This window comes from Orcinus orca, chromosome 11 (assembly GCF_937001465.1).
Source record: "Orcinus orca chromosome 11, mOrcOrc1.1, whole genome shotgun sequence".
NCBI lineage: Eukaryota > Metazoa > Chordata > Mammalia > Artiodactyla > Delphinidae > Orcinus > Orcinus orca.
Genome location: NC_064569.1, coordinates 2,895,348 through 2,922,944, shown reverse-complemented (window position 1 = coordinate 2,922,944; position 27,597 = coordinate 2,895,348). Strand labels below are relative to the sequence as shown.

At 44.7% G+C, this 27,597-nt stretch overlaps 1 long non-coding RNA gene across 3 annotated transcripts in view; it reads left to right on the top strand.

The window, feature by feature from the left end:
- Positions 1 to 18,919, top strand: part of LOC117196316 (uncharacterized) — a 58,954-nt gene extending 40,035 nt beyond the window's left edge. For 2 of the 3 annotated variants that reach the window (XR_007470288.1, XR_007470289.1), the window contains exons 3-4: positions 17,112 to 17,280; positions 18,092 to 18,918. This is a non-coding gene — a long non-coding RNA (uncharacterized LOC117196316). Of the gene's footprint in view, positions 1 to 17,111; positions 17,281 to 18,091 lie in introns of all 3 variants that reach the window. The other variant, XR_007470290.1, reaches the window with a different exon arrangement.
- The last annotated feature ends 8,678 nt before the right edge of the window (positions 18,920 to 27,597 follow it).

The window sequence follows — 27,597 nt, the reverse complement described above, 5'->3', positions numbered from 1 at the left end:
TACGCCCCGGTCAAAGGAAACGGCAAGGAAGGCCCATTTGCTGTGAGTCTCGGAGGGCAGTCATAACAGCAGGTGCGAAACAGGAAGAACAAGAACAACGGTTCTGAAGCCCATTCAGCACCTCTGGCAAAAAGTGCCTAGAAGGGCTCAAAGACTGACGTTTTAAAAGCAAAGATAGCACAGCAGGATCAATCGCAGCCGGTGGCAGAAGCTGAAGAGACACCCCTGAATCCTGGCTGCCAGGTGGGGATCTGGCCTTGGTCTTTGCTCATTGCAACAAAAGAGCATCCAAACAGAGAGGCCACGAGGAAAGCTCCACCTCGAAGGGTTCGATTTCAGAGTGACCCTAGCCAACCGCCCAACCTGAAGCTGCTTTTCTCAAAGCGTTGTCACTACCAGGCACGGCAGCTATAGATGCCCCACTTGACACACAGGTGACAGTCCCCTGTCCTGCTCATCCAGTTTGCCTTATTGCCTATTCCAGAGGCCCCTAAAAATTGTTTTATTAATTTAAGACGTTACCAGTTTGCCCTGGATGTTGCTGAAGGGGTCCCTTTGAAGAACTTTCGACGTCATTCTGTTCCTTCCTTCCTCCCTCCCTCCCTCCCTCTCTTCCTTCCTTCCTTTTGGCACTGTTTTTTTATTGTGGTAAAATACACGTAACATAAAATTTACCATTTTAACCATTTTTAATGTGTAATTAAATTAATGTGTAATTCAGTGGTAATTAATTACATTCACAGTGTTGTGCAACCATCACCAATATCTGTTTCCAGAACTTTTTTGTGACCCCGTGCAGAAACTCTGTACCCACTAAACAGTAACCACGTACCTCCCGCCCCAGACCTTGGTAACCTTGGATCTGCTTTCTGTCCCTATGAATGTGCCTATTCTAGGTACCTCCTATAAGCAGAATCATACGGTATTTGTTCTTTTGTGTCTGTCTTAGTTCACACAGTATAATGTCTTCAAGGTGCATCCACGTTGTAGCGTGCGTCAGAATTTCCTTCCTTTTTGGGACTGAATAATATTCCAGTGCGTGGATGGACCACTTTTTTTTTATCCATTCATCCTTGGAACTTGTGGTTGTGTCTACCTTTTGACTGTGGTGAATGATTCTTCTGTGGACATGGGTGTAAAATATCTCAGTTCCTGCTTTCAATTCCTTTGGGTATATACCCAGAAGCGGAATTGCTAGATCATACGGTAATACTATGTTTAGCTTTTGAGGAACTGTCAAACTGTTTTCCATAGTGGATGCACTATTTTACATTCCCATCAGCAGTGCACTAGGGTTTCAATTTCTCCACATCCTTACCAACATTTGTCACTTGCGTTTTTTAAAAAAAATATGTATAATAGCCATTCTAATGGATGTGAAATGGTATCTCATTGTGGTCGTGATTTGCTTTTTCCTAATGACTGGTGATGTTGAGCATCTTTTTATGTGCTTATTGCCCATCTGAATATCTGCTTTGAAGAGATGTCTATGCAAGTCTTTTGCCCATTTTTGTATTGAGTAGTGTGTTTTTTTTGGTTATTGAAATGTAGGAGTTCTTTGTATATTCTGGATACTAATTCCTTATCTGATATATGATTTGCAAATATTTTCCCCCATTCTATAGGCTGTCTTTTCACTCTCTTGGTAGTATTCTTGGATGCACAAATGTTTTGAATTTTGATCAAGTCCAATTTATTTACTTTTTCTTTTCTCGCCTGTACTTTTGTTGTCAGGTGCCAAATCATTGCTGAATCCAATGTCATGAAAAATTTCCCTGTGTTTTCTTCTAAGAGCATTATAGTTTTAGTACATATGTTTAGGTCTTTCATCCATTTCAAGTTAGTTTTTGTGTATGGTGTGAAGGAAGGATCCAACTTCATGCATGTGAATGTCTAGTTTTCCCAGCACCATTTGTTGAAAAGACTATCTTTCCCCAGTCTTATTTTCTTTTATGTTTACATGTTTTTAAGTTTCCTGCTAAGATAAGGAAAGTGAGAATTACTTAAATTGTAAGCAGTATATAAACAAAATGTATTTAAGTAAATACAATAATGAAACCAGATATTATATGGACCTATGTTAATATTACAAGTCTAAGCTTTGCCTCTTTCATGATTCCCTACTTCTTCAGCCTGAAACAAGTCCATCTTGTATTGATCTCTTAACTTTCATTGCCTATATTTTTTTTCACACATTTAAAAAAATTTTATTTATTCATTTTTGGCTGCGTTGGGTCTTCGTTGCTGTGCGCGGGCCTTCTCTAGTTGCGGCGAGCAGGGGCTACTCTTCGTTGTGGTGCGCGAGCTTCTCATTGCGGTGGCTTCTCTTGTTGCGGAGCATGGGCTCTAGGTGTGTGGGCTTCAGTAGTTGTGGCACGAGGGCTCAGTAGTTGTGGCTCCTGGGCTCTAGAGCACAGGCTCAGTAGTTGTGGCACACGGGCTTAGTTGCTCCACGGCATGTGGGATCCTCCTGGACCAGGGATCGAACCCGTGTCCCCTGCATTGGCAGGCGGATTCTTAACCACTGTGCCACCAAGGAAGTCCCTTTGTATGCATTTTTAAATTGAAATGTATTTGACATTAACACTGTGTAAAGTTAAGGTGTTATAATTTTTAAAAAATTATTAATTGTCTACCTTTTGCTCCAGCCTCCCAACGTTTTTTCTCACGGACTACATAAACTTATTTTTCACAGTGTTTGGTGAGGGCTTATTTCCTAGACTACACCTTCTCTGTAGCTACAGCTTCTCAGAAAATTGGTACTGGCTGTTGGCAGGAAGCCTCAGATCTTCTTAGGTTTTCTCTGTAGGGCTGCTTGAGTGTCCTCACAACATGGTACTGAGCTGTCCCCAGAGGAACAGTCTAGGAGACCAAGGAAGGGGCTCCTATGATCTCTCGGTACTGCACAGCTCATTATAACTCTCTTAATGTCAGGTTAAGCATCTACGTTAGGCATGATTTTACATGCATCCAATGTCCTCTAATGCAGTGTCAGGCTGAGAAGTCTCACAATCTGCTGTCAGCAAGATGGAGGCCATGGAGAGCTGGTGATGCAGCTCCAGTCCAAATCTGAAGTCCTGAGACCTAGGGGAGCCAATGGTGTAAGTCCCATGGAGAAACCACCAACTTTTCTTGGGTGCAGTTCTTGTATTCTGCCCCAGAACTCAGAGACTGAGGTGAGGGATACCTGCAGAATCCACTCAGCACTCACGCACTCACAACCCAGAAGTGCAGGGGAGTCAGTTTCCTGTGGGGAGAACCTTGACCAATGGGATCAAGAACCAGTCCTTCCCGATCTAGGATGGATAATTCTGAGGCCATTCAACGTGGCTCCTCAGAAAGTCCTAAAGAGACGGAGACTCGGTTTCCTACAACAACCCTTATGAAAACACACCTTTGTACCGGTTTTCCCTCCTTTCCTGTTTTACTTTCCCCAGTTCCATGAGATTACTGCCCACCTAGCCCCCGCCAGCTCCAATGCTTTTACTCAAGCCTTGGTCTCAATCCTTGCTTTCCAGGAAGAACACAGGCTAATACAGCAACCTTAGTCTTTTGATATCTCTTCTTTTTTTTTTTTTTTAGTCAAAGATAACAAATGATTTCTTGTGACCAGCTATATAAGATAAGAAGAAAATAAACGTTAAGAGTCAGCAAGGAAGGATTTGGCTATGTGGTTAAGATAGAAATACTTGGTTTCTGTATTAGGCTAAGCAAAAGCAATAGCCTGAAAACAGCCACTGTTATGGAATCAGCTATTCTGAAGTCACTTCCAGTTGACCGGAAGCTGTCATCTCTCCTGCCTGTCATTATAGCTCCTCACAGCGCATTGTTTTGTGCAGGGGCCGCCAGTGTGATAGCTTCTCCTGTGTAGCTGGGTTACATGCCTTTCTTTTGCTTTCTTAATCAAAGGTTTATTTACTAATTTGTTTTTAAAGTGTACAATTCAGTGGTTTCAGTATAGTCACAAAGTTGTACAATCATCCCCACCATCTCACGCCCAAACCTTTTCATCACTCCAAACAGAAACCCGTATTCACTAACCGTCACGCCCCCCACGTCCCCACGGACCACTATCTGCTCTGTCTCTAGAAACTGGCCCGTCCTGGACACTCAGTGTTAATGGGGCCACACAATATGGGCCTTCTGCGTCTGGATCCTTTCACTTAGCATGACGGCTTCAGGGCCCACCCATGCTGTAGCCTGTGTCGGTGCTTCTGAGTGCTTTCTTCCTGACACCGGCCAGTTCTTTGCCACCAGCTGCGTGCCCTACAATTTAATTCAGTTTTTCCACTAACTCCTGGAGTGAGCCCCAGACCCCACAGACTAAGGGCTCAGTCCCACAAGACTGCTCCCACTTCAGACACCAACTGCAAATGGGGTGCTCAGGCTACCCACATTTCTGCCCAGGAAACTACACATTCAGGGGTTCCCATGACCACTCCCCCCTTAATTTTGATAATTCGCTAGAATGACTCCGACTCACAGAACTGAGGAGAGCACTTCACTTAGAGTAACCAGTTTATTATAAAGGCTCCAGCTCAGGACCAGGCAATGGAAGAGGTGCATGGGGCCAAGCATGGTGAGGGGAGGCCCAGAGCCTGAAGCCTTCTCAGGGCACACCACCCTCCCAGCACTTCGATGTGTTCATCAACCCAGAAGCTCTCTGAGCCCCATTATTTAGGGGGTTCTATGGAGTTTCATTACATGGTTGATTAAATCTATAGCCATTGGTGATTGAACTCAATCTCCTGCCCCTCTTCCCTCTCTGGATGTTGGGGATGGAGCTGAAAGGTCCAACTTTCTAATCACGGATGGGTCTTTCTTGCAACCAGCTCCCAACCTGAAGCCTTCTAGGGGCCCACCAAGAGTCAACTCATTAGCATAAACTCAGGTGTGGTTGAAAGGGACTTGTTATGCATAACAAAAGACTCTCCTATTACTTAGGAAATTCCAAGGGTTTTAGGAGCTCTGTGCCAGGAACCAGGGACAGAGACCAGATATATATTTTTCATTGTTCCATAATACTTTATTCCTTGTTATGGCTGAATAGTATTCCATTGTATGGATATACCATATTTTGTTTATCCATTCCTCAGTTGAGAGACATTTGGGTTGTTTCTACCTTTTGCCTATTGTGAATAGTACTGATGTGAACAGAACATTCATATACAAGTTTTGTGTGGACAAAACTTGGGTATATACCTAGGAGTAGAATCAAATGGTAACTCCATGTTTAACTGTTTTAGGCACTGCCAAACTGTTTCCCAAACGCTTGTATTTTTTTTAAACTTTCTATATACACTATTTAGGCTTTATCTCCCCATTAACTTCATAAACTCTTTGAAGGAAGGACCAGTGTTTTCCACTCCCCTGAACCTGCCACAGTATTTATCCTAATGCCTTACACCTAGTAGGAACTCAGTAAGTATTTGTGTGTGATCATGTCATTATGACAATACGCCCTTTACCCTGGGAGTCAGTAGCAAAAACAGTCTTACTGTCAGTTGGTTGGTGGACATATATATGGCTTTCTTTGCTTCTTTGCTCTCCACACTGGAGAATTTCAGGCAGTGGTTGGTGTGTGTATGTTGTGGGAACGGACAGAGTGTGGTGATGGTAGTTGGGTGGTAGTTAAGAGGAGTGGAGTTAGAAGGAGTGGCTTCTTCTGGTCACATGCTTATACAGATCCCCGGAGAATGTTGATCGGTTCTTACTCAAAGTGATGTGTCTAGGGCTTCCCTGGTGGCGCAGTGGTTGGGAGTCCGCCTGCCGATACAGGGGACGCGGGTTCGTGCCCCGGTCCGGGAAGATCCCACATGCCGCGGAGCGGCTGGACCCGTGAGCCATGGCCGCTGAGCCTGCGCATCCGGAGCCTGTGCTCCGCAACGGGAGGGGCCACAACAGTGAGAGGCCTGCGTACCGCAAAAAAAACCCCCAAAAAAACCAAAAACCACACACACACACAAAGTGATGTGTCTAGTTTATGCCACACTCACATTTGGAAGGGTCGTCCCTGTGCCAGCAACTCATGTCAGCTCTCCAGCCGCGCTCGTTACAGAGCCTTGCTCCAGGCATTAGTTGGGACGCTTTCATCCACAAGTGACAGAAAACCAATTTAAACTTACTCGTGGGGAAAAAAAAAAAAAAAAAGCAGAGAAGCAGTTTCTTGGCCTATAGCCAAGATGGTCAAGTTCTCATCTTTGGCAAGGCTGGGTCCCCCGTCATCAGATGGGTTGCTCACGTCCGCTGTCTCCCTGAGTCTGTGGACTCCGTTTTCTTCTGTCTCGGCTTTGTTCTCAGGAAGGTTCTTTCCACCTGGCAGCTCCGCCTGCTGCTCATTATCTCTCTGACATAAATGCTGGAAAGCGAGCCAGCTACCAGGTGCTCGGCTAAATTCCGTTTACCGTTGTGCTGGTGACCGTGGTGGCCTCACATCAGGCTGAAGCTTATCCTTCTCGGGGGGGAGACCTCAGACATCCACCCGAGGTCTGCTCTCCTCACCACGACTTCCTGTGGACATCTGCGTCTAGCCCCTCCACTCCCGCACCTCCTGTGTGAGAGCAAGCACCTCATCCTGTTCTTGTCAAGGACACAGGCTGAGATCAGCTGCGGAAAGGCTGGAAAACACGGCGTCTGGGGACCTGTCCTTCAAGACCTCCTGCCGTGCCTTTCCTTCTCTATGTGCACCTCTGCTGCGCCCATCAAGCCCATGGGAAGGCACCTGGTACTGCCGGGCAGTCATTCACGGAGAGGACCTTGAGAGGCTGGGGAGCGAACCCCAAGGTGTGCAGGGCGCGGGTGACGGCGTGAACCTGAGCGCTGTCCTCAGCTGACCCCAGCTTTCCTGCATCTTCCCCGATACTGAGGACTGAATCCCCATCATGATCGTAAAACCAGGACGTGCTCACAAGCCCAGCTTGGCTCAAGGGCAAGACTTGGAAGTTCTCTGTCCCCAGTGCCTTCTGTCCCTCTGTGGCTACTGCTCCATCGCCTCCAAAACGTTTTCAGCCACGAATGGGGAGAGACGTGGAGCGGACTGGAGGCCGGCTCACTTCACACTGTCATGTTCCAGCAAAAACTCCAAATTTAAACCAAGCCAGCGTTATGAAAATATGTTTGTCAAAGTAGAAGGATATAAGATTTTAACAGCTTGTTAGCCTAAGTTTTAAACTTTAAATGTTAACTCTGTAGTGTGTTTCTTTGTCTGTATTTGCGCCTTGAGCCCCGCAAACGCCAGAAACAGACCTGCCTCTCTTTTTCCTTCTCTCGCTAACTGCCGATCTGTTGTCTCAGGCCCGCTCATAGGAGAAAGGGGACGGAAAGCACTAGCTCTGCCCAGTCCAGTCCTGCGTCTGCACCTGCTTGTACCTCTTGCATGGGGCAGTCACTGATGGACCCGAGCCCTAGCAGAGACAGCTTGGGAGAGAGAATGATGCGATCGATGTATTTAACCCTCATTTGGAAAAGGCTGTTGGTGGAAAAACGAAGAAAAAAATCCCATCGGTGGGGTTGAGAACAGAAAGCCTCAGCTGCGGGAAACCAGGGCACGCTGAGCAGTGATGCCCCAGACGCAGCCGAGGGCGTACTCTGTGGGAAGAGTCACCTGGTCGGAGGAGCCCACAGAGCCCACATTCATTGTCCCATCACCCACCTCAGAGGGGGTTCATCCCGGTGACTTGAAGATGAGGAAACGGAGGTACCACTGGGTCAGGGATTACAGCATGTGAATTGTATCTCAATTTTCAAAAAGTCAAATATCAACCTTTGGCCGGGCCCCGTGCATAACTTGCAGGGCCCAGTACAGAGTGAAATGCGCAGCCCCTTGTTCGGATACCATGAGGAACTTGAAGGTGGTGACAGCAGGCCGCTACGCCGAGCTGGGGTCCTTCTGAGCCTCTGAGGCCACGCAGGCCACACTCCGTGAAGCCAGCCTGGCCTCGGGTTCCCGTCCCGAGTCTGGTGTGTGAACGCCTCCAGCACGTCAGTGACTCTCAAGCTGGGGACCCAAATTCCTGGGTCCCTCTGACAAAATGTTTCATGTCTTGAGGCTTTTTTCATTTACTGTCATCACTGAAGTTCGAGAAACCCTGGGCCATCTCTCCTCTTATCAAAAGTCAGTCCCTGCATGCTGGGGGCGGGGGTGTAGAGGAGCCAGGTTTTGCGCAGCCCGCAGTCTATGTAACTTGGGGGCCCTCTCTAAGAAAAAGAACACAAAATTACAAATCGAAACCAGGCCTTGAAAGCGCCGCAGGCAGGGAGGAGCCCTGAGGCTGGAGCTTCCTGCCCCCGTGGCCCATCTCCTCTCCTCCACCAACTGGAGGGCTATGTCCCTTTGCTCATGCCTGCCCCATCCCGTGTCCTTAATCCCACCCGGCTATCACCGTCCCCGCACTCTTCTTCTCTCTCCGGGTGCCCTCCTCGACCCAAACCTCTTGGGAGGGTTAAGTCTTCACCGCGGACTGCCCCTCCGTCTGCCACCATCTCCCTCCCTTCCTGCGCCGACAAGTGGCTCGTCGGGTTCAGCGCTGGATCCGGCCCCACGTAGCCGGGACCTGTGGACTCTGTCGGTGCTTCTCCGTTGGACTCTCCGGCTAGTTCTCAGCGCTGGGAACGCTCTTTCTCAGACTCCTCCCTTTGTTCGGTGGCACCACGACTCCCCTGTGTCCCTCTTAGGTTTCTGTTCCTTTGCTCCCTTTGGGGGCCCTTGTCTTTATGGCGCATGAACTAACTGGCCCACCGGGGTCCCGTGCTCCAGCCCTCTTCTCTTTTTCTCTACACCATCTTCCTAACCCCACGTACCTCTTATGTGCTCAAAATTTTCTCTGTAGTCTAGTCCAAACCTCTCCTCTGAGCTCCGGCCTCAGAGCTGCCAGCTTGACACGTCCTTTGAGAGGGGCTATCTCAGTATGTCCAACACTGGGCTTGGGATTCCCTTCCCACCCCTCTGCTGGTTTTACTCATCCCAGTAACAGCACTTCCATGTAACCTGCTGCTCAAGTCAGAAATGTGGGAGTCATCCTTGATTCATCAGTAAATCCTACAGATCCACCCGCCATCACCACCAAAAAGCAGACCTCAAGTGTGTTTATTGATACTTCTCTCCATTTTCCATGCTAACACCCTCGCCATCATGATAACTAGTCCATCGTTTCTAAATTCCAGCAAGAGCCTCATCACTGGTCATCTCACTTCCCCCATTGCTCCCTCGCAAATCTGCTTTTCTTTTTCTCTTTGTCCACACCGCACAGCTTGCGGGATCTCAGTTCCCCCACCAGGGATTGAACCCGGACCACAGCCGTGAACGCACCAAATCCTAACCACCAGACCACTAGGGAAGTCCCTCAAATCTGTTTTTCGTAAACAGCAAGAGCAGCAGTGTCCACAGAAATAGAATATGACCACGTGTGTAATCAAAATTTTTCCAGTAGCCACTTTAAACTAAAACAAAACAAAACTGGTGAAATTAATTTAAATCATACATTCTATTAACCTAATATATTCAAAATATCATTTCAATGTGTAATCAATATAAAAATTATTAGTGAGGTACTTTACATTTTTAATGTCATTTTAAATACACCAGACCATGTATACTGTACACTTACAGTGCACCTCAGCTCTGATGTGCCGTGTTTCAAGTGCTCCGTGGCTGCATGTGGCTGGTAGCTGGCATACTCATACAAGAGTCAGCGTGAGTTTGTAACGAAGCAAGTTGGATTAGGTCATCACCCGCTTAATAACTCCTCAGTGGTTGCACGGTGCACAGAGACCTGCAAGGGGATCCACGGTCTGGCCTCATCTTGCCAACATCCTCAACATCCTCGAGGCCTTCTTCTTGTCGTTCGCTTTGCTCCAGCTGCCTCGGCCTCCCGTCAGCTCTGAGAACACACCAGATCTCCGTGTCCGCGTGTGCCGTGGCTGACTCTTCTCACCCTCAAATTTCAGCTTAAATACTTTCTCCTCAGACGGGCCTTCCTTCCCCGTATCGAAGAGGGTCCATCTCCATTATCATCTGTCACAGTATTGTCTCTGTTACCTTCATAGTTCTTTTTCCAGTTTGTAACTGTATGTTTACTAGTCAGTTTATTGTGTGTCTCCCCAGGAGACCGTGAGTTTCATGAAGGCGGGAGTTATCTCCAGCGCCGTATAAGATCCTGGCTCTAGTTGGCACTCAATAAATGAATATCTGAGCACCCTCTCTCCCCTGACTAAGGGAACTAGAAAACAGATTTATTTCAGTAAAGCTATGCATCAAATTACAATAAATGCACAATGAATAAATGCATCGTGCCCGGCAGAGCTTCCTTCCTATTAGACAAGGAAGGTTGGACTATAGGCAAAATTAGATTTGGTTTATCTTTGAAGAGATCTTAATTATTCACTCTGCAAACAAGGCAGTTTCCTTGAAAAACTAAGGGGAGCTGTGTCTCTAGGTGTCCCAGATCTCAGTCGAATGGCTCCATGAAAATGAAGCTCTTACTCTGTGAGCCAGAGCCAGGGACTCCAAAGCCTGGGTGGCTCTGGGGAGATGGGAGATGGTGGATCTCCTTGATGCCAGCCCAGAGGGATTCGTCACTGGTTCATTCATTCAGATGTCTGTGAGCCTGTGAACACCTTTACAGCAGGCACTGTGCTAGGCTCTGGGACTACAGCGCTCAACCAAACAGACGAAGATCCCTGCCTACACTCTAGTGAGGGGAGACGGATGCTAATTAAGAAACTTAAGTATGCTGTTGTTTCTGGCAAGGAAAATAAAGTCAGGAACGGGGGTGGGGAGCACAGGGCTTACAGTGTTAGGTAGGGTGACCAGAAAACGCCTCCCTGAGACAGTGACATTTGCGTAAAGATCTGAAGGAGGTGCGGGACTGGCCCGTGGGGCTGTCTGAGGTGAGGGGGCTCCGGGCGCTAAGGGGACAGCGGGGAGGCCAGTGTGGCTGGAGGAGAGTGAAGAGCAGGGAGTGCAGCTGGAGGCGAGGTCACAGGCATTGGGGTGGGCGGGCGCATCACGTGGAGCCAGAAGTCGGCCACTGTGAGGACTCGGGTTCTCACTCTGGGCGAGGGTGCAGGTCAGCGGAGGGCTGTGAGCACAGAGTGACACGGTGCTGACTTGCATTTCAAAGGGATCCTCCCACACATGTGCGGAACGGGAATGCACGAAGCAAGGAAGAAAAGGGGAGAGCCAGCAGGCCTTCGCTTGGCACCCAAGCAACAACGCTGGAAACGGCCTCTTCAGAAGTGTGGCCCCGGATTCACCTTCTCCCTGCGCTATAGGCCGGGGCGCTGGCGCACGGGGCCTGGACTGTGCGCCGGTAGGGCAGGCAGGACGCTGGAGCTCGTGTGACAAGAGCAGCTGATCGCTGGTGAGGCTGCAGGAGGTCCTGGAGCAGCTTCTTTGTCGCTGGGAAGCTGACCCTCCTGGGTGTGGTCACACAGTGATGGCCGTGGCCGGGGAGGGTTGGGGAAACCAGCTACGTCTACCGTCGGCCTCTCTCAGCCTGGACAACCTTTGAGAGAGGCGCGTCTCTTTTGAATTTGCACAGATGAGATGGGGCAGAGGGGAGAACTAACATTTCTCATTGGTACAGCGTGCAGACTGTGTCAAAATGCGTTGCTGATTCTAGTTTGCTCCAACCGTGAGAAAGCAAGACTTACCGTAAACAGAAGATGTAATTGTGGGGTTGAGAATTTAAGGAGCTCCAAAATGGCTCCTTTAGATAAATTTATCTCTGCTAATCGTTGCTTACCTCTGCTGCATTCTTTTACTTTTTCTCTTTTTTATTTGAATGGAAAGACGCTTTTGCCTGGTCTCAAAAAATAAGACATGTACATGGTTAAAAAGTCAAACAGTACAAATGGGTAAACAATGCTAAGAAATGATATTGACATGTAGAGTCCCAATTATACAAACATGTAAAGTCTTCTTAAATTCATCTATATATTTGACCCCCAAAAAATGCCATCAGAACTTTTCTAGAGCTAGACAAGGCAATGCTAAAGTAAATGCTGAAAGGTAAGCGTGCAGAAATTGTGATAAAATTCTGAAAAGGAAAAATAACAGGGTAAGATTAGCCCTAGAGGATTGAAATATATTATAAAATTACCATAATTAAAAGTTTGCCAGTGGTACAGGAATTGACAGATTAGTGGTATAAGATAGTATCCAGAAATAGACCCAAATATACATGAGAAATGTGTATAAGACAAAGGTACAGGGCTTCCCTGCTGGCGCAGTGGTTAAGAATCCGCCTGCCAAGGCAGGGGACACAGGTTCAATCCCTGGTCCAGGAAGATCCCACATGCCACAGAGCAACTAAGCCCGTGCGCCACAACTAGTGAGCCCGTGCTCTAGAGCCTGTGGGCCACAACTGCTGAGCCCGCATGCCTAGAGCCCGGGCTCCACAACAAGAGAAGCCACTGCAATGAGAAACCCGCGCACCGCAACGAAGAGTAGCCCCCGCTCGCCGCAACTAGAGAAAGCCCGCGCACAGCAACAAAGACCCAACACAGCCAAAAATAAAATAAATAAATTTTAAAAAATAAAAAAAAAAGAAAAAGGTAGAATGTCAAGATTTTGGGGGTAAAATTATTAATAAATGGAGTTGAAACATTTAACTTACTATCTAGAAAAAAATTAGATCCCTACCTCATTCCTTATACCAAAACAAATTCCAGATGGATCAAATATTTGGATGTTAAAAATAAAACCATAAAAGTAAAACAGTTGGACAATTTAGGGAAATAATCTTGGATGATGTTAGGGGCTGAATTATGTTCCCTCAAAATTCATATGTTGAAGTCCTAACCCCCAGTATCTCAGAATGTGACTGTTTTTGGAGATAGGGAAGGTAATTAAATTTAAAATAAGGTCATAGCAGTGGGCCCTAATCCGATATGACTGGTGTCCATGTAAGAAGAGATTAGGACACAGACAGGCACAGAGAGAAGACACAGGGAGAAGACAGCTGTCTAAAGCCAAGGAGAGAGGCCTCAGAAGAAACCAACCCTGACGACACCTTGATTTGGACCTCCAGCCTCCAGAACTGAGAGGAAATAAATTTCTGTTGTTTAAGCCACCCTGTCTGTGGTACTCTGTTACGGCAGGTTTTCAAACTCATACAGGTGACTAAAACCTTTCTGAGCAAGATATGAAATTCAGAAGTCATAGAAGAAATGATTGATAAATTTGACTACATAATTTAAAATTCCTGCACAGAAATAAAAACAAATGACAATTAAAAGCCCCCCAAAATTAAAAAGACAGCACACCAGGAAAAAATATGACACCCAAAGGGCTAATTTCCTTAATTTAAAAAAAAAGAGCCCTTGATTATCAGACCTTCCTTCCCTCCTTCCCTCCTTCCTTCCCTCCCTTCTTTCTTTCTTTCTCTTTCTCTTTCTTTCAATAAAAGCTGAAAATCCAAAAAACATATATACGGTATTTCCTGATGGTTTCCCGTTGAATGCTAATTTCATTTGTAAGCGCAGTACCATCTGACACTGCGTGGGGCTCCTGGCTGAGGACCTGTAGTCTAGACGCCCACCACAGGGGGCCTTGCCTTAAGCAGGTCCGCTCAAAGTGGGCCTGCGTCCTTTTATGCTCTCACTGCCCTTGAGAGATGCAGAATTAGGGTTTCTTCCTAGTCATCCAGAATCACACACGAGCACACTCACGCACACACACGGCTAATATTAACTCTCCAGTACGGTGCTCTCCGGAGCAGCCTTATAGAAGAAACCATTTCCCCATAAACAACATGATGCTTTCTGACCCAAGTGGGAGTAGCCTTAGAGTTTTGGTGCAGAGCTGTGGCAGCCACTTCCTTTGTCCTCACCTTACAAGAGGCCCATCTGCCTGGGAATCATCCTCCACAGAGCTGTTGTTGATCGATGGCTACACTGAGAGCCTGAAGAGGCTTAAAAAAACCCTTCTCTGTGCTTTAAGCCAAATCACATTCCCAGGCAGACATCTCCAGAAGGGAAAGAGGAAACGGGAGGATTTATGATCCCCAGGAACCCCCTCCCATGAGCAAGTGTGAGGTGAGGGTAGGGACAGTGCGCTGTCTGCAAGGGTGGGGAGGATGGGCTGGAAAACTTCACACTTCACGCGTTAACTGTGGTTAATCTCGGGTAATGAGATTTGGAATGGTTTTGCTTTTCTTCTATTTAATTTTCTAAATTTTCTGCAGTGAAATTGTATTGCTTTTCTAAACAGGAGAAAGAACAATAAATGTTATAAAAACCATTTTGTATGTTAATCTTATCTTCCTAACTAGACCATATAAACTCCCTGAAAGAGAGGTCACATATTTTTCTTTTCCTCCTTCTTCTTCTTCTCCTTCTTCTCTTTCTCTCTCTTTTAAAAAATGTTTTTAAAAAATTTATTTATTTTATGTTATTTATTTATTTTTGGCTGCTTTGGGTCTTTGTTGCTGCACACGGGCTTTCTCTAGTTGTGGCAAGCGGGGGCTACTCTTCGTTGTGGTGCACAGGCTTCTCATTGCGGTGGCTTCTCTTGTTGCAGAGCACGGGCTCTAGGCATGCGGGCTTCCATAGTTGTGGCACATGGGCTCAGTAGTTGTGGCTCATGGGCTTAGTTGCTCTGCGGCATGTGGGATCTTCCCGGACCAGGGCTTGAACCTGTGTCCCCTGCGTTGGCAGGCGGATTCTTAACCACTGAGCCACCAGGGAAGCCCCCCCCCCTCTCTTTTTGATATCCTTTCCCATACCTTTGTTCAGGGCTCATGGTGTGTACTTTATAAACTCTTGCCAACAGACATTAATTTGGAGTGTTTCCCAGACTAAAGTCACCTGGGCAGGAGAAACCTTGCCTGTGTCAGAATGACCCTGTGGAGCCGCCTGGAAAGCAGAATCTGTGGGTTGGACATGTGGTACCCTCTCCTGATCTCATAGGCACATCATCATCCCCATTGGGCACCCAGCCTCATGATGCTGTATTCCAGGGCTCGGTTACTTGGTGCTTTTTTTAAAAATGAAATTTTTTTTTTTTTGCTGTGTTGGGTCTTCGTTGCCGCACGTGGGCTTTCTCTAGTTGAGGCGAGCGGGGGCTACTCTTCATTGCGGTGCGCAGGCTTCTCATTGCAGTAGCTTCTCTTGTTGCAGAGCACGGGCTCTAGGCATGCAGGAGGCTTCAGTAGTTGTGGTGTGTGGGCTCAGTAGTTGTGGCGCACGGGCTTAGTTGCTCCGCGGCATGTGGGATCTTCCCGGACCAGGGCTCAAACCCGTGTCCCCTGCATTGGCAGGTGGATTCTTAACCACTGTGCTACCAGGGAAGTCCCTTGGTGCTGTTTTAAACTTTAGATTGTACTTACTGGTTGACAAGAGGGTTGCCACTCACAGGTTTATTACTGGTCAGTGTGAATATCATCAACTTGAATGCTATTTTTTTCTTTTCTTTTTTTTTTTTTGAGGTACGCAGGCTTCTTACTGTTGTGGCCTCTCCCATTGTGGAGCACAGGCTCCGGACATGCAGGCTCAGCGGCCATGGCCCACGGGCCCAGCCACTCCGTGGCATGTGGGATCCTCCAGGACCGGGGCACGAACCCGTGTCCCCTGCATCGGCAGGCGGACTCTCAACCACTGTGCCACCAGGGAAGCCCCTTGAATGCTATTTTATGCAAGAAGTCTTCTCTGATTTCCTCACCTAGGAGTAATCTTTCCTTCCTCTAAATTTCACCATGCATGATTTCTACCATCATGGCGTCCATCACTTTCTAAATGTATGTTGTTATTTACACACACATCTTACCTCCCCTCCCGAACCATGTGTTTCCTGAATCCGGATCCTGACTGTTTTTACACAGACAATCCTATTTAAACCTCACAACTACCCACCACCCCATGACATAGGTGCTTTATCTCTACTTTACAAGTGAAAAACCTGAGGACCCAAGAGGTTAGCAATATCTAGTATAGTAGATTAACATCTAGTATCTAGTATAGTAGATCTTCAATAGGTCACGCTGCTCCTAAGTGATGGAGCCTGGATTCACACTCAAGCAGTCTGACCCGAGTCCATGCTCTTCGTTCCTGGGCCTCAGCATCCCCCAGCCACGCTTCCTGCACATGGGAGGCAGTAACAGTGCAGTGAATACTCGTTAAATGAGTTCATTGGTCCGTTATATACAAGAAGTTTGGTCAGCTGGTAGGAGGTTCTCCCAGTTTCTGATGCCTCCTCCGACCTACAGCATTAGGACAGTTTAGACTGTAAAGGATTTAGGAGTAAAATTAGGGGTTATTGAAGGGCTAGATCTGCCTCCAGACCACTGTCAGACCAAGTCTGACCAATACGGACATAAGTTGCATTAGAATTAGCCTAGGACGCTGCTTCACAATCATACGGAAACCTAGCTAAGACTGATAACTTCCTAAAGAGGAGAGGTTACACATCTTAAAGAACTAAATTATGTAACTCTTTGAACCTTGGTGTTGTGTGTGTTTGGAGGGTGGGGGAAGAGCATATATATTGTATGTTTAATATACATACACACATGTATATATACATACACACACACACACACACACACATATATATATCTTCCAGGTTTATTGTGAGGTTTAGTGAGATAATGTGAAGTGCCCAGCACAGTGCTTGGTACACAGAAGGAACTCCATACGTGTAAGCCCCCGCCCTCCACTCCACCCTCGTTTCCCACTTTGCAGCTAAGCCGAAAGAAGGCACAAAGCCAGAGGAAAGATGAATGGGTGACAGCTGGCAATAAGAGACATGTTGGTCAAATTCCACAGGAGAAATTGGCTGTGAATCAGAGGTGGTAAAGTCCACTTCCAAGACTCCAAAGAGCAGCTTTTATTCTTGCAAGAAAAGTTAGTCAGGAGAGGGACAAGTGAGAAGTCTCCTGGAAGAAAGAGGAGGTAGTTATTCCCAGCAGAGCGTGAAATTGGCTCTTGGGAGGCCTTCCCTGTAATAAGTGACTATTTTGCTGGGCAGGATTGGATTAGCTCAGGGGTATTTAGCAATCTATGTATCTCGCTGGGTCCTGGCACTTTACTGAGGAATAGGAAGATTAATTGCAGGCACCTGTCTGCTCGTCCCATGTAATATAACCAACACTGGAAGGTTCCTCTCATTCCAGAAACTGCTCAGCCTCCCGCCTCTGCGAAGTTTGCCCATCTGTCTGGAAAAAGGCAGTGCAGGCCATGTTTTTCCCAAGCAATAGAAAAAGCCAGTCTCAACAAAGCGAGACGTTTGTCCTAAGAAGCTGGAAGTTTACTTAAGAGATATTTCAACAACCTATGTCTTCGGTAAGTCTCCCCTGAAACAGACTCCTAGATGGAGACATACATGCAGGGTGTTGGGGTTATTTTATTTTTGTGTTTGTGTTTTTTGGAGGTGGAGTGTATTCTTAGGAATGACACGTGTACGGTAGTAAGGGAAGCAGAATTGGGCAGAGGGAGGTGAACTTCGATGCTGTGGCACCAGGGGCCTCAGCTGAGCGCGTGGAGGCTGGATAACGGTGCAGAGTTGTCCCCAATAAAACGAGGTGTGGCCTCACATCCCCAGTGACCAGCCATTTGATGCTGGTGGCCCCAGGGAGGGGTGGAACCTTGGCCAAGGCAGCTCCCTCGCCAAGGGCCCTTCAGAGGGAGCTCAGCTGTGAACCACCAACAGCCAACACGGCAGCTGCTATAACCTGCCGTGCAGCTGTGAGGCACATTCAGAGTTCAAAATCTAGGGAAGATGTTGAACTGTCATGATGTCAGACATGACAGATTTCAGACGGACAACTGTCCTAGATTTCCTCTAGGAGCTGAGATTTGGGGAGGGGAGGAGAAAGGGCCATCGCGTGACTGTCAGTTTTCCGCAGTGGAGATGGGCCAGAGCCAGGCCTAGATGGCCTGATACAAGCCAGCTATGCCTGTGGCTTGACGGAGAAGTCTGTGTTTTTCTTCTCGACTGCAGAAATTAAGGGAGTAGAATAACTGGACTGCTACACCTGGAAACTTAACTCCATAGCCCAGAATCAGAGTAGGTACTCTACACATCTTTTTGCATTGAATAGCATTTCACTGGTTTGGCGTTTCTGACTGAGGGATCCATTGGCTCTCTTTGCAGAAAGTGGGGGAATTTTTCTTGGAGTATACCTGCACCAGTATGCCCACCTTGACTTAATCGTATGGGGGTCTACAAGTCTTGTTCATAAAATGTGTCGAGCTCGAGGAAGAAAAGGTAAGAAGATGAGTTTATTAGACCTTGGCAAAACAAAACAAACAAAACGCCACAACCGAGCAAACAACCTCATCCACCTGTGGTTCCCTCCGTGGCTGACACTTCACATTCCCATAGCATTTTCCTTGTATATATCACTTAGCATCTATCTTTTGTTAAAGGGCTTCTTGATTTTGTTTGTTTTTAAAGCTGTTGTTCTATCAGGTTGTAAATGCCTGGAGAGGAGGATCTCCAGACATCCTGCCTTGTTTTCTTCACAGTCAGGGATGATATTCAAGATAGTTAACACCCAGTACAGAACAGGAACCAACCAAATCAAATGGACACTGGTCTCAGCAATTTGTACAGCCATACTGGTATATGCAGCTGAGTATGTTTTCTGCACATAGAAGGCTTCCAATAAACGATTGTTGGATTGAATTTCATTGGTTTGGTGTCCTGGCCCTGGCATCTAATGGCTTTCTTTCAGAATTCAGGCTACTTTTTCTTGCCAAGATATGACCATAACCATTTTTCCTCCTTGATTTAATCCTGCAAGAGTCTTTGAGTAATTGTGAAGAACTTTGTGAGTTCTTCAAACCTGCACTGTCCAATATGGTAGACACTAGCCACATATATAAGGTTGCTAGATAAAATATAGGACACCTAGTTAAATTTGAATTTCAGATAAATAAAGAATAAATTTGTAGTGTAAATGTGTCCCATGCAATATTTGGGATATACTTAAACTACAAAATTATCTGCTGCTTATCTGAAATTAATAATTAACTGAGCATCCTATATATTTATTTGCTAAATCTGGTAACCCTACACACGTGGCTATCTAAACTTAAATTAATTGAAATGTAATAAAAAATTTAAAATTTATTTTCTCAGCCTCACTGGCCACATTTCAAGAGCTCTGTAGCCACATATGTGGCTAATGGTTCCCATCTTGAACAGCACAGATATAGAACATTTCTATCATTGCAGAAAGTTTTACTGGACACTAACTTTGCCAAGCAAACGATAGCAGGAAAGTTTTGTGTATTTTACACACACAAAATATATATATTTGGAGGCTAGAAGACCCCTTCTAACATAGCCAAGAAGCCACATTCTTCATGTTTCGGTTTGTTACTTTCACTGAATATGCAGGATATTTGTTCCAGATAAATGAGCCTGTATGAGAGAAGCAGCTCCTGCAAACCTACGTTTTTGGACGCTGTTGTCCTGCTTTTCTCCTGGGACTACCAGGAAATGTCAGCTGTCAGATCAGAGCAAATCAAAATTTAAAGAGTCCTAAATGAAAAATAAATGTGTTGTTATTTGACTTAATAGTCTCATTATTCATAGATTTTCTTAAATTGATAAGCAGATAATATTATCACCTAGAATATTTGTTTTATAACCCAAGTCTGTGATGAACCTGGTAAACACGGCAGAAGTCTTCCCTCTCTTAATTAGCCTTTTGGGAGAAAACCTGTTTTGAATCACTGCCTGCAGCCCCGGGAGTCTTATAAGGAGCAAGAGTAGATTAAGCTCCGGGAGGGGCACATGCCGAGAGCTGATTTTTACATATGACTTGGTGAATCTCAAACAGAAACTGGCTAACATGCCAGATGGGACCAGCGTAAAAGTGACAAGACTACATCAGTGTCAAGGGCAGGGATCTAAAGGATTTGACATATTAAACAGTTGTACACCAAAATATTATAAAAAACAAAATTAAAGACAAATGACTTAAGTTTTAAAATTTTGCTATGTGTGTGACAGAGTTGATACCATCTGTACGTAAGAAATTCTCACAGATCAATAAGAAAAAGACAAATGCCTCAGTAGAAAAATGACCAAATAATAGGAAAGTCACAAAATAAAAAATACAAAGGGCTAATATACCTTTAGTGTCTAGAATAGTGACTGTCACATAGCGGGCACTCAGTAAATACCCACTGTCTGACTGAATGTCTACGAAAAACATTTGATTTCAGGAATAATAAAGAACTGCAAATTAAAATAACAGTGAAATAAATTGTTTTCACCGGCCAGCTTTGTAACACTAAAAAAAAAAAAAGTACCTGGTGTTGGTAATGGTGAGGGGAAATGTACCAATTACCCACTGTGGGTGGGAGGGTAAAGTGGTATCAACTTTTCAGTGGAACAGTTGACAATATGCAAAAAGCTTTGTCTAAAACCTTTGACACAGCAATTTACAGGAAGTTATTATGAGAAAATACTTACAAATGCCCAAACCTACGTGTACAATAGTAGGGTAGGTGATATACATTTTTGATTGTTGCTTCTTGGGTCAGTCTTTTAACATACCCTCTAGGGCTTAGTGGTTGGTGCATAGACATGGGTTACATCCAAGTCAGGCCCCTCCTTCCACCGAATTATCCAAGTGGGAGATGGAAAAGGAGTTCTGTCTTTGTCCTTGGCATGCTGGCTGTCAGGGTGGGCTCTAGAGCTGACAGCGGCTGTGACCTCCACTGGAATGTGGCCAAAATATAGAAGTAGAAATGAGACAGACAGACAGAGGGAGAGAGAAAGAGAAAGTGTTCTGGTGAAACTTGAGTCAATAAATCCAGTCAGCTTTAAGGCCAGTATACTTTCTTCCTTTCTGTGGTTTTGTGAACCAGTTAATTCTACTTTTTTGCTAAATTTAGCATGAGCTTGGACTTCCACTTCCTATCAAGATGGAGTAAGAGGGGCCAAATTTACCCACCCACCAGAAACAACTAAAAATCTAGACAAAATATTTTTTTTAAATAGCCATTTTCGAGATATTGGACATCAGGCCTGATGAAATGGGGAACAAATGAGGTAAGCCCTGTGAGTGCCCAGCCTACTGCCTTGAGAGATTTTCCAGATGGTGGCATGGAAAGGTGGAATCTGGGTAGAGCCTCGAAGATTCCCTGAGGTGAGGAGCTGAAGCTAGAGTCCAGAGAGACCAAGACAGCTAGAGTTTGCAAGACAGAATAGCAGATAGGAGAGAGCTACACACAGACAGAAAAATGACAACAACAAAAATCTAGAGATCTTCAGAGGGTCCCCCTCACCAGCACACGAATATGAGGAAACTGTTCGAGGTCAGGGAAAGAGCCACCTGCAAGTATTACGCGAACAGTAACAAGAACTCATACAGGGCCTGAATAGTGCCTGTTCCCGCTAGCCAGATTGGAAATCTTATAATTCACAAGTCATTAGGCAAAGTACTCAGAAGGATTTTGCCTCAGTTGTGGGGCAAAATTGGCTCTCGACTAAATGCTGCCCTGGTCCTGCCTAACAAATTAAAAAAAAAAAAAAAAAGACTTGAAAGGATCAAATTGTTTCCAAACAACTGTGCCCCAGAACAAACTCAAGAATTGGGACTACAAAAATATCCAGCACTCAGCAAGGCAAATTCACAGTGAATGGAATTAATGAAAATTTACTGGGCATACTGGGAAATATGACCCGTAATGAGGAAAGTAAACAAACTGACTCAGAACTGATGCAGATATTAGAATTAGCAGGCAAAGACATTAAAACAGCTATTATAGCTGTTCCCTAGCTTCAGAGGCTCAAGGAAGGATTGACTACGTTAAGTAGAGATGTGGAAGATATTTTTAAAAGACCCAAAATCAACTTCTAGAAATAAAAACTGTAATGTCTGAGATAATGAGTATACTGGATGGGATTAACAGCAGATTATTCACAGTGTTTTCAAAGTCCATCCATGTTGTAGCATGTGTTAGTACTTCATTCATTTTCATGCCCAAATTATATTCCATTGTATGGATATACCACAATTTATTTATCCATTCATTGGTTGATGGACATTTGAGTTGTTTCCACTTTTTGGCTATTACGAATAATGCTGCTATGAACATTCATGTACAATTTTTTGTCTGGACATATTTTATTTCTCTTGGGTATGTACTTTGGAGTGGAATTTTCCTAAGCTTTTTTATCCTCTTATCTCCATTTATCAAATATATAAATAGCATAATTCCAGCTGGATTTGCTGGAATTGCATGGTAATCCTGTGTTTAACCTTTTGAGGAAGTGCCAGACTGTTTTCCAAAGCAGCTGCACCGCTTTACATTCCTAACAACAGTGAAGTCCAGTGAATCTATTTTTTGTTGTTGTTGCTTGTGCTTTTGGTGTCATATCTAAGAAACCATAGCCTAGCTAAAACTCACAAAGATTCACTCCTAGGTTTTCTTCTAGGTGTTTTATAGGTTTTGCCCTTACATTTGGATCTATGAATCATTTTGAGTTAATTTTTGTGTATGGTATGAAGTAGGTATTCACTTTCTTTTTTTTTGTCTGTGGCTATCCAGTTGTCCCAGCACCATTTGCTGAAAAGACTATTTTTTTCCATGGAGTGGTCTTGGCATTCTTGTTGTTAACTTATCACAAATGTGAGGGATTATTTCTAGACTCTCAATTCTATTCCATTGATCTGTTTATCTGTATCCCAGTACCACCTTACCTTGATTACTGTAGCTTTGTAGTATGTTTTTGAAATCAAAAAGTGTGAGTGCTTATATTAATTCTTGATTACATTAATTGCATTAATTCTTGCTTACATTAAGCTAAAATGTGTCTCCTTGTAACTTCTCCCAGTCTGCCCTTTGGAGACACCCAGTTAGTTTGTCTAGAGAATACATGTGCTTATACAGCTTTGTGTTTTAAAAATCCCAAATTCTTGGACTTCCCTGGCAGCGCAGTGGTTAAGAATCCACCTGCCAATGCAGGGGACACGGGCTCGATCCCTGGTCCGGGAAGATCCCACATGCTACGGAGCGGCTGGGCCTGTGTGCCCCAACTACTGAGCCCATGTGCCACAACTACTGAAGCCCGTGCACCTAGAGCCCGTGCTCCCCAGCAGGAGAGGCCACTGCAGTGAGAGGCCTGCGCACCGCAACGAAGAGTAGCCCCCGCTCGCCTCAACGAGAGAAAGCCTACACACAGCAACAAAGACCCAATGCAGCCAAAAATAAATAAATAAATAAAATATATCCCAAATTCAGTGTAAGGAAAACTCTTGGATCGTCATCTGCAAATTTAGTTTCCTCTCTCAGGATTTCTGCCCTGGTTCCAGATTGCATATCTGGAACATAAAGAGAACGAAAGAGCACCCTTAGCACTCGCTATTTGCCCAGAAAGGTATACTTTCAGATAGGAAATTTCTTTCTCACCAGCAAATACGAGGGGGAAGACATCCGTAAGATCCAATGCCTTGGTCTAGCTGGACATTATACTTTGGATGTAAGAGAACCCACTGGTCTAGTTTAGTCACTGGCTGGGTGACCAGGGCCACACGCTTCCCTTTCTGTGTCTTTGTTTTCCCACCTGTTTTATCCCATCCCCCTCCCTTCCTCAGAGGGAGTGTGGGAAAATGAAAATAAGGGTACGACTATGTGAAAAGCTTTTAGTTTGAAAGATACTAGGAAAATACAGGATGCTCTTAGAGTGGATCTGTCGTGAACAATAACCATTAAAGACCAATTAACACATTTTAAGAATTAAAACTACAGTAAAATAACCAGGTTGAGTATGTCATTGCATCACCTTTCAGACACAGACATGCAAACCCAGCTAGAAAACTGTTTAATCCTAAATTAAACGTGAGCATTAGGACTGCTGGCCTCGTTTAGATTCAGTCACTCAAATTGCCACTGCGAGTTCGGCGACTACTGTCAATTTTTAACTGTGCAGTGGACTCTTGTCAGGATTAAGCAGGTCAGACTTTATTCGACACAACATTGACTGTCCCTGGTGCCTTATTTTTACCTGAAAAAAAAATAAAGAAGGCCTTTAAAAAAAAAACCTCTGGTTAATAATAAATACTGAAAGATTATAGTGTGTTGGAAGCTGACAGGTATCGTAATATCTAAATGGATTTATTGACCTTTAAATGGAGCTTGGCTCTCATGTCTATTTGTCACGATTTCCTACTTATTTCCTTCCCCACTTTTTCCCCATTGTCAACTCTTGTTATTCTCAGTGATCACAGAAAAAAAAAAAAGTTAGTTTGAGGGACTTAACCTGCCAGTCTGGGTTGTTTTTGTCACATTATCTCTCCTCCTTTACTGAAATATCTCTCTTCTTCCTTGTTCTTTTTTAGTTAAGGTATAATTGACATACAACATTATATCAGTTTCAGGTGTCCAACGCAGTGATTTGGTATTTGTATATATTTCAAAATGATCACGGAAATAAGTCGAGTTAACATCTCTTAACTGCTTCTAATCGGGCTCATTACAGAGCCTCTAACAGTAAGAATTAAAGGCTCTAATACAAGCTTGTACCGACAAACAGAATCTCATTAAGAAGTTCGTTTTGGTCCTCCCGCCAGCTCCTCAAGAGAACGCGCTGGTGATAATATCCAGTCTAATTGTGTATTTTCTACATGTGATTACAACGCAGCAGGACTATCGGACTGCATAAAGTTTGAAGTGTTCTTCTCATGAAGTGAACTGTCATTAGTATTAGTGAAGACAGAAACCAATTTTTGGAAAGGAGGAATGAATATAAAGATGAGTTAGGGCAAATTGGATGGCTGGGTGAGCCACGCTGGGATGCAGAGGTAAAGAAATTGAAGCTCTATGTCCTATATTTAGTATTTAAATAATGATAATTTAAAAGATCTTTCTTAAGGGAAGTCTGTTGATGGGCTAGGCCTGGAAGAGAAGAAGGATGTCTCTGTCATAGTGGAGTCAGCTCACATTTTTACCCTTTCTCTATTCCCCACTGCACATAACTTCCACTCATAGACCTGGGGATAGCGACAGATCTTCCACAAGCATCTTGTATCTAGTAGTGAAATATTAGTAACAACTTAAAAGTCCCAACTGAAGTAGTGTTTAAATAAGTTTTAGTTCAGCCATGTGATGAAAGATTATGCTGTCACTTAAAATAATATTGTATATTTAAAAATTAGTGATAATTTTGATGGAAATATGATTATAGTGTTAGGTTAAAAAATAAAACATGCTCATGAAGTAAAAAAAAGAAAGGAAGAAACGTACATAAAAGTAAAAGCGGGGCTTCCCTGGTGGCGCAGTGGTTGAGAATCTGCCTGCCAATGCAGGGGACACCAGTTCGAGCCCTGGTCTGGGAAGATCCCACATGCCGCGGAGCAACTGGGCCCGTGAGCCACAACTACTGAGCCTGCGCGTCTGGAGCCTGTGCTCCACGACGAGAGGCCGCGATGGTGAGAGGCCCGCGCACCGCGATGAAGAGTGGCCCCCGCCTGCCGCAACTAGAGAAAGCCCTCGCACAGAAACGAAGACCCAACACAGCAAAAATAAATAAATAAATTACTAAAAACTCCTACCCCCAACATCTTCTTAAAAAAAAATGTAAAAGCATAGAAAAATATCGGAAGGAAATATATCAAAATGTTAATGAGGTTATCTCTCTGTGGTAGAATTATGAGTGGTTTTTACACGTTTTTTTTTTTTTTTTGCCTATCTCTATTTTGTATATTTTCTAAAAATAAAATGTATACTCCTGGAAGAATAAAACAATGAAGGTTAGTTTTTAAAGAGTTAACAAATATAATGGTTTTCTGGCCTTTATAGAGATAAAATAATGTAATTTTTTTTTTTTTTTTTTTGCGGTACGCAGGCCTCTCTCACTGTTGTGGCCTCTCCCGTTGTGGAGCACAGGCTCCGGACGCGCAGGCTCAGCGGCCATGGCTCACGGGCCCAGCCGCTCCGCGGCATGTGGGATCTTCCTGGACCGGGGCATGAACCCATGTCCCCTGCATCAGCAGGTGGACTCTCAACCACTGCGCCACCAGGGAAGCCCAAAATAATGTAATTTTTAAAGTATGTCTTTTGCTGTTCTGATGAGCAGAATTTATTATAGACCTAGTTTGTTGTGTGTATGAATGTGTGTGTGTGTGTGGTGGTGGGGGGGTGATCTTGGATACACAGAGTTAAATTTAACGTTTTAAATTAATCACATGGTTGACATCTGCTATGACCAGGGCCCCTTCCCAGGTATTGCAGAGGACACAGTTGTTATGAGACACAGACCTTGTTTACAGAAGGCCTACATCAGATGTGGAAAAAAGGCTTAAACATGTGGAAAAGTCAATGACAATCCCCATAGCAAGCTGACAGGTTTTTCCAGAAGTCCTTACATGATGTTCCGTTCATGTAATCTGATGACCAGAAGATGCTTCTTGAGAGGACCTGTCCACTTGAAAACATCTTAGTCAGTCTTTTTTGGGATGTTGTCTGTCTTTAGGTAATAACCGTGTGTCACAGGAATCTGCAGAGGTAAGATTTTCTTCCCATTTATTAAAAAAATTGAACCAAAGTTTATTTGGCAATAAGATAGGGGCTAAGTCTCTACAAGGGCTTTAAATTTCTCTTTGGGCAGGGTTCAGCCTTTTGGGCCCCTTCTAATGACTACCTGTGACTATTTTTTCTAACCAAGGTCTAGCCCTTACGTCCCGATTCTTGGGTAGCTGATCCAGCACTGCAATCTGTCCTGGTTTGTTACAGGCAGAGATAAGCGATAAGATTCCCCAATCCTATTCTGTCATAGCTTAATACCTCTGTTGAAGCTCGGGGATAAGAGCTGCAGAGATGCACGGATGGAGAGCTGACGTCAGCCTGGCAGTTGGAAAGGTCTACTGTGACAAGCTGCTCCCAAGGTGCACTAAGCTGTGAGGCAGCACCGCCTTGTCTTTCTCTAGGGAACCCCTGCGTTCCAGACCTAGATTCCGCACGCACATCCCTAACCTGGCTCTTATTAGCATCGTGACTTGTGTTAGTGTTTAGCACCCTTATTCAAGAATTAAAATCATACTGCATATAAAATGTGAAATCAGACATGCTTCCTCTCCAGTGGTCTAGAGAGTCACACAAAAGAAATTGAGAAGTATTTTAGGAGAGGGTGAAAGTAGTGGAGGGGGAAAGAAGTAATCATTTCAGGATTTTCCTAGAGAAATTATAAAGGAACTTCACCAGAAGTCCCAAAGGGAGTAGGTTGAAGTAACTTGCCACTCTGACAAAGGAAAACCAACCGATTATGAATTCAGTTCAGCGAAGGGCCCGGCTCTGCTAGTCTCATCACTACAGCCCTAGATGGCCCGGGTTCCTCTTCCTTCATCACCTGCCCCGATTGTTTCCTTGTATTGTGTATAATTTTATGAGCTTTGTGATTAAGTTGGAGAAAAATGAGACTACTATTTAAGGACTCTTAGTATTGTCTTAAAATAATGTATACTTCTGTCTACTCTAGATCATTGCTCAGTGTAGAACTTGGAGCTCTTTACCTAATTCTCAGCTATTCTAAGACAGCAAATTTACAATGTCTTCAATTGGTCTAAACACATACGGACATTTGGAAGATGAAATATTATTGCTGCTGTTACTGAATTTGCTGAATACTCTTTCTAGTTACAG